This window comes from Saccopteryx leptura, chromosome 1 (assembly GCF_036850995.1).
Source record: "Saccopteryx leptura isolate mSacLep1 chromosome 1, mSacLep1_pri_phased_curated, whole genome shotgun sequence".
In the NCBI taxonomy this organism is placed as follows: Eukaryota; Metazoa; Chordata; class Mammalia; order Chiroptera; family Emballonuridae; genus Saccopteryx; species Saccopteryx leptura.
In genome coordinates this window covers 14,325,800-14,333,621 of record NC_089503.1, presented here as the reverse complement: position 1 = coordinate 14,333,621, position 7,822 = coordinate 14,325,800, and the positions used below count along the sequence as shown (strand labels likewise).

At 35.2% G+C, this 7,822-nt stretch overlaps 1 pseudogene; it reads right to left on the bottom strand.

The window, feature by feature from the left end:
• Positions 1 to 5,688: 5,688 nt before the first annotated feature.
• LOC136388598 (olfactory receptor 5B2-like) lies at positions 5,689 to 6,625 on the bottom strand (annotated as a pseudogene).
• Positions 6,626 to 7,822: the final 1,197 nt, after the last annotated feature.

The following is a 7,822-nucleotide window of genomic DNA, read 5'->3' as shown; positions in this document are numbered from 1 at the left end:
TATCATAGTTACCCCAACCTTCTCTTTGATTTATTATTCTTAGTCTCCATCAGTACTCAAGTATTAAACTATTATTATTATTAATTTCTCTGTTTATTCACTTGTTTATCTATCTTACTACCTAGAACATACACTAACCTAGAGGAGTTACTTTGCTTCTTTACTAACATTCCTCCCACTAGGTAAATTATGACTTAGTTTATACTAATTTCTCAGTAAACACTTGTTAAATTAATAAATCAGTTAACTAATTAAGCTCCAGTGGACATGTTTCTTCCTTGCACTCCTTGCTTCATCATTCTGATCAGTACTCAACTATTAAACTATTTTCAATATTTATTTATTTCCCTATTGAGAATATATACTACACAAAAGGAGTTACTTTCTCTACTTAACTAAGAACTTCATTTCTAATGCATAAATTACAGCCTGGTTTATACTAAATTCTCAATAAATTTTCATTAAATAAATAAATGAATTAATTAATATTTGAGTATAACAGTGAATATCTTAGAACCACTGATAATTGTAGTAGTTCATTATTCATTATAGATAAGAGTGCAGTGGTTACCACAGGAGTGGAATGGAGGAAAGGCATGGGAATGGGTGGCTGGGGAGGGGCATAAAGAGAAACAAATATAAGGTGACCGAGAATTATTTGACTTTGGTTGATGTTATACACCGTAATTGACTGTCCAAATAATGTGGAAATATTTTCTCTAGATCTGTGTACTCTCATTGACCAATGTCACCTTGTTAAATTTAATTCTCTAAATAAAAGTAATAAATTAAAAAAAGAATTCTTTAGAAAAGTATTTTAGAGCATTTCATGAAACATGGCCAGTTCTTTTTTCTTATCATCTCACTCATTATTTGTATTTCCCCCTTTTGGACAAATTAATTTTTTGAAAACCACACTATCAAATGGATCATATAGAGCCATCTTAATTCTTTTACATTAAGGTTTCTCATTAAGATGAAAGTAACATGAGATAAGTTTTATTTAGTAAATCATAAAGAGACAAAATACCTGGTCCAAGTTGAAAAATACCTTTATAAGTAATGATTATTCATTTAAGGCCAATGATACTAAGCAAACAAGTTTTATGTACCTTTCACCCAATTTTCCTCTTTTATTAATAACTTTATCATATTACATTTTTCAAAACTAAAAAACCAACTTTTCCTAGCTTTTAACATAACTTTTATTACATTTCTACAATCTAAAATTTTAAAAATTTACTCAGATTATTATTTTTCAACTGAGGCCATGTTGCTCTCACAGAATCCAATCCACAATACAACATGGCACATATTTGTCATGTCTCTTTAGAATTTTCTGATCTGTGACAATTTCTCAGTCTTTCCTTAATTTTTATTACTTTGATAGATATTTTGTTGAATGCCTTCCAATTTATACCTGATTGAATTTTTTATCACGGTATTACAGAGGTTGTAAAGTTGAGATTTATACAAAGTAATTATTAATTTTTAATTTATTGTGATGACATGGTTCGCCAAGCCATACAGGTTTCAAGTGTACAGCTCAATATAACACCATTTACACTCCACATCATGCACCCTCCTACCCAAGCAGTCTCCTTTCATCCCCATCCTCCCCTTTTTCTCCTCCTTCTACCTACACCCCACCTTCCCTCTGGCTATTGCCAACTTGATATTCGTATCTATATGTTATGTATATATGTGTTTTTGACTAATCCTTTATGCTTCTTTTATCCAGTTCCCTCATGCCCCCTGGCCTATAAGTTTTAAGAAAGAATAAGCAGTGAACTTATTATCATGTTCTCTCAAGGGATACATGTTACCACCACAATTTGATTAGTTAAATGAGATGATCATGTAAACTTTTGCCAGGTTCTTTAATGTAATCCTACCTTTCCCCCACCCTGCCCCACATACTCAAGCTATACTTTAGAAGTGAGTCACCAACTTCAACACACACTTAAGGTGGAAGGGACTACATTCTATCTCTTAGGGAAAATGTATATAAATTATTTAAAATTTCACTATTTAGGAAATGCAAATCAAAACTATAATGAGATACCAACTCACACATGCTAGAATGGTTATTATCAACAAGAAAAGGAATACCAAGTGTTTGAGACATTGTGGAGGAAAAGGAACCCTCACTCACTTCCGGTGGGAATGCAAACTGGTACAGCCACTATGGAAAACAATATGGCGATTCCTCAAAAAATTAAAAATAAATTACTATATCACCAATAAATCTTCTTCCAAAAATATTGAAAACATTTATCTGCAAAAATATATGGATCCTTATGTTCACTGCAGTATTATTCATGGTGGCCAAGACACAGAAACAACCAAAGTGTTCTGTGATAGACGACTGGATAAAAAAGAAGTGGTACATATATACAATGGAATACTACTCAGCCGTAAGAAACAATGACACAGTGATATTCATGAAAACATGGATGGACCTTGATAACATTATACTGAGTGAAATAAGTAAATCAGAAAAAGTTAAGAATTGTATGATTTTACACATAGATGGGATATAAAACTGAGACTTATGGACATAGATAAAAGTGAAGTGGTTACCAGGAGGAAGGGAATGTGGGGGAAGGGAAGGGGACTTGAGTGAATGGGGAGGGATGAGGAGGTGAGGGGAGGGGTGTAAGGAGGGACGAATATAAGGTGATGGAAAATAATCTGTATTTGGGTGATAAGTATGCAGCATGATTAACAGTTCAAATGCTATAGAAATGTTCACCTGAAACCTAAGTACTCTTTCGTTTTTTTATTCATGATTTTAATTTGTGTTTATATACATTCAAGTGTCCCTGAGAATATATCTTCCCCCACCCCCTTATTCTCCCTCAGCCCCCCATACCCCTTCACCCCAGTGCCTTCCCCCCTTTTTTCCAGGATTTGCTGTATTGTTCTCTATAATGCTGTTTTATGTATATAAAATAATCTCTTTCCCTTCTCTGATTCCATTCTCTCTTCTACTTTCCCTCTGACCGCTTTTCCTCTGATCCCTTTGATTTCGCCTCTGCCTCTATTTCACTCCTGAGTTCACATTGTGCATTGGATTCCTCACATGAGTGAGGTCATATGATATTTTTCTTTCTTTTCCTGGCTTATTTCACTTAGCATGATAGTTTCCAGGTCCATCAATGTTGTTGCAAAAGGTAAGATTTCCTTCTTCTACATGGCTGCTTAGTATTCCATTGTGTATATGTACCACTGCTTTTTAATCCACTCATCCACTGATGGACACTTGGGCTGTTTCCAGATGTTGGTTATTGTAATCAATGCTGCAATAAACATGGGCGTGCATTTCTTTTTTTGAATCAGTGATTTGGTATGCATAGAATATATTCCTAAAAGTGGGATAACTGGGTCAAAGGGCTGTTCCAATTTTAATTTTTTGAGGAATTTCCATACTGTTTTCCACAGTGGCTGCACCAGTCTGCATTCCTACCAGCAGTGCAGAAGGGTTCCGTTTTCTCCATATGTTATAAGTATATGTTTATTTGATTGACATTGCCAAACCGTTTTCTGAAAGACCTGTATCATTTTGATTTCCAATACCAATCCATTTAAATTGTTTTCATCTTTATCAGTATTTGATATTTTAAAAGTTTAAAACTTTTAAGTGCTATAAGCCAGTCAGAGAAGATAAACACTGTATGATTTCAGTTATATGTGGAAGCTAATGAACAAAACAGACAGAAAAAATAAAACCGACTCACAGACACAGAGGACAGATGGACAGCTGTCAGAGGGTGAAAGCTTAGGGGCTGGGTGAAAAGGGTGAAGAAATAAAGCAGTAAAAATCAGTAATTGCAGAATAACCAGAGAGATGCGGTTTGCAGTGTGAGTAATAGAGTTAATAATGTCGAGATAACAGGGCTTGGATGGTGCTTTGGGCAAGAAGAAGATCACTCTGTAAGGTGCATGGTTTTCCAGGCACTTTGCAGTACATCTAAAACTGGTGTGAAATGGTATTGAATGTAAACTGAGATTGAAAAAAATTAAAATAATGTAATTCAACTTTTATTTCATTTTCATTTTTGCTTTATCTCAAAGACATCTCTAGAAGTTTCCTTAGCAAATCTTTCAAAAAGCACTAACTTAACTTGCCATTACAGTTTGGGACTGGGAATTTTTACTCTATCAAAAGAGGTACATCCATTTCTTCTTTTGCACAGATATCTCTGAGTCTATATTTCCATCCTGACTTATCACATGTTTATTGGACCAGACAAATGTCACAGTTACCAAGTTTTCTGTGCACACATTTGCACAATTCCATTTGGCTTTACTTCAAATTACAGTTAAGTCATTTAGCCTCTTCAAACTTCAACTTCTCTTCCATAAACAAGAAAGGAATAATTATCCTGTCATTCTCCTAAGATTTCAAGATTAACACATGACAAATATATTAAGTGTAGCGCTAATATATTAGGTGTTTCATAAAGTTACACACTAATATTTATTTTTATAGATATGGATATTGCATTGATCATAAGAACATTGGTAATCAAATAATACACCTGCTTACCCATATGTGCTTGTCCCTTTTCAGCTAATGAGAGACAATTAATACTTCTAGACAATGGACAGTGGGAAGAAATTATATATTGGTTGCAGCATACCCACTTACCTACACTTGTCTTTTATCCTACTGTGATAATTACTAGGCTTACTGTTCCACAGGTAAAACTTCTCTCTTTCTGGGACACTTATAATGCTTATACTGCATTATGGTTTCTCATAAAAATTTAAAGTTTAAAAAAATATTTTTTTGTTCCTCTGCCTCGATAATTTTAAATAACTCATTTTCAAGTTTTCTTGTTCATTCTTCTGCTTCATCAAGTCTGTTTATAAAGTACTTTATTAAATTTTTTAGTTCACCATTGCATTCTTCATCTCCAGAATTTGATTTTTTTATATAGTTTATATCTTATTGTCAAACTTCTCCTTTTGTTACAGATCATGTCCTGATTTTGTTTAGGTGTCTATGTGTGTTCTCCCCCACCTTAATGAGCTTCTTTAAAACAATCATTTTGAATTCCTTTTCTGGCAATTCACAGATCTTTATTTCTTTAAGATCAATGACTAATTTATTTTATTCTTTTTGTTGTGTCATATTTTTTAATTTCTGTGTTTCTTGTAGCTTTTATTCTTTGTGCACTTGAATAGGACAAGGTTTCCCCCAACTAGCATAGCTAGAGACACTGGGAGATTCATAGGCTTTTTATAATGGATTTAAAGTTTTCAGAACTAGCTATATTTCATTTACTTATGACAATGCCCCACTCCAGTGTGAGTGCCCACGTGGGGTACATATATATTCCTTGGTCCATCAACTTGTTTGTGCCCCTTTTTACAGTGCATATTTGCATTGACATGTGGTAGAGACAATGTAAGTGGAACAAGTGAATAAACAAGGTATCATTCAGTGACATTTGGCCAGCAGGGTCCAAAACTTCTAATGCTTTCCCTTAACCATCCTAAGTTAGGTATTACATTTCTGAATATGTTTTCTTTTCTAAAGACAAAAACTTTTGAAAAGCTAAAGATATTATTTTAGAAATTTAAATGCAATATGGAGCTTAAAATGTAATTCACTGCATGGTAAAATTCTGAAAGAAATTAAACAGTGCTATTCAGCATACTATAAGCTTAAATTCTTAATCACATTGAAAAGTGTGCCTTCTCAACCACAGCTTTAAATGCACTCTTGATGTCCTTGTTTCTCAGGCTGTAGACCAGAGGGTTCAGCATGAGGATGACCATAGAGTAGAAAACAGAGGCTATTTTGTTTGTGTCCATTAAAATGTCTCAAGCTGGGCTGTAAGTACATGAAGATGACAGTCCCATAGAAGATGGAGACAGTAGTGAGATGAGAAGCACAAGTGGACAAAGCCTTCTGGTGGCTTTGAGCTGAGTGCATCTTCATGATGGTCATAAATATAAATAGATAAGAAATCAATATCACTAGAAGAGCAAAAAAGACATTAAAGCTGGACATAAAAACAAGAAATACCTCACTTATGTGTGTATCTGAACTAGAGAGAACCATCACAGCTGGACATCTCAGAAAAAGGGATTGACCACATGACCACATTAGGCTTACAAAAAAAAGGCTGAATATGTTTCCAACATAGAAGGAGGCATTTAAGAAATTACAGATGTAGGAGCCTAGGCCTGACCCACATACATGCCTGTCGTCATGGTGGTGGTGTAATGTAGGGGTTTGCACACTGCTGCGTAGCGGTCATAGGCAATGGAGGACAATAGGTAAATTTCCACAGTGGCAAAGGCACCAAAAAAGAACACCTGAGCCATATAGGCATTGTAGGAGATGACCTTGTTGCCTATAAGTAACCCAGCCATGACTTTGGGAGTGAGAGCTGAGGAGTAACACAAATCCACCCCAGACAAGTTACTGAGGAAAAAGTACATAGGAGTGTGGAGATGAGAGTCCAAGAAAATCAGCACGATTGTTCCGAGGTTCCCAACCACAGTGATGAGATAAATGAGAGTGAACATGATAAAGAGGGGGACCTGTAGTTCTAGGACATGGGTTAGTCCAAGGAAGATGAAGGGTCACTTCTGTCTTATTCTCCATCAATTCTTTTTGACAATCATGAGATGTGTTGTATAAGTGAGAACTAAAGGAAAAAAAAAAAGAAAAAAAATTGTTATTAAATTAAAATGTATAAATACAATGTGCAGTATTTTATTAATAATTTATTTTTCTTTTTTTTTTTTTTGAATTTTAAATTATACTTTTATTTTTATTCCTTAGGCTAACACAAATAGAAAAATACATGTAAGAACACTAAGATTATCTAAAAGATAGTAAAGTAAAATAGCAATAATAATAATAATTTATTTTTCAAAATTATATTGACCTAATGTTAAGAGTCTTACATATAAATGTGTGTGTATGCAATGAGTAGTATTATAATTTTTACTTTACTATTAAAAATTAAGGATTTGGAAAATTGGTGATATTTTTAAATGATATCACTAGCATAAAGAAGACTCAAGATGCAAAACTGAACCTCAGTTCTAACACAATCAAATTTTGTGTGTGTTTATTTGCTGCTGTTTCAGCATATTTTCTTTTCTTTTTTTTCTTAAAATCATGAAAGTTTTTTGTTGTTGTTGTTGTTTTTTTTCATTTTTCTGAAGCTGGAAACAGGGAGAGACAGTCAGACAGACTCCCGCATGCGCCTGACTGGGATCCACCCGGCATGCCCACCAGGGGCGATGCTCTGCCCACCAGGGGGCGATGCTCTGCCCGTCCTGGGCTTCACCATATTGTGACCAGAGCCACTCTAGCGCCTGGGGCAGAGGCCAAGGAGCCATCCCCAGCGCCCGGGCCATCTTTGCTCCAATGGAGCCTTGGCTGCGGGAGGGGAAGAGAGAGACAGAGAGGAAAGCGCGGCGGAGGGGTGGAGAAGCAAATGGACGCTTCTCCTGTGTGCCCTGGCCGGGAATCGAACCCGGGTCCTCCGCACGCTAGGCCGACGCTCTACCGCTGAGCCAACCGGCCAGGGCTGTTTCAGCATATTTAAACATGCCACTAATAATAAAAATGATAGCAAAGTAAGAAGGTGGAACTACAGTTCAATCTTGTTAATTTATTTTGTTCCCTTTGTAGTTTATAGAATGGTCACTTTAGATTTATGCTTTTCTGTAACCTCTAGTAAGCCAATTGTTAGTGAACAAGATGAACTTACCACCCTACCCACTCAGAGCATCATTTATCTTATATTTTATTCATCTTCTTTAGAGAAGTAGCAGAATATTTTATAAG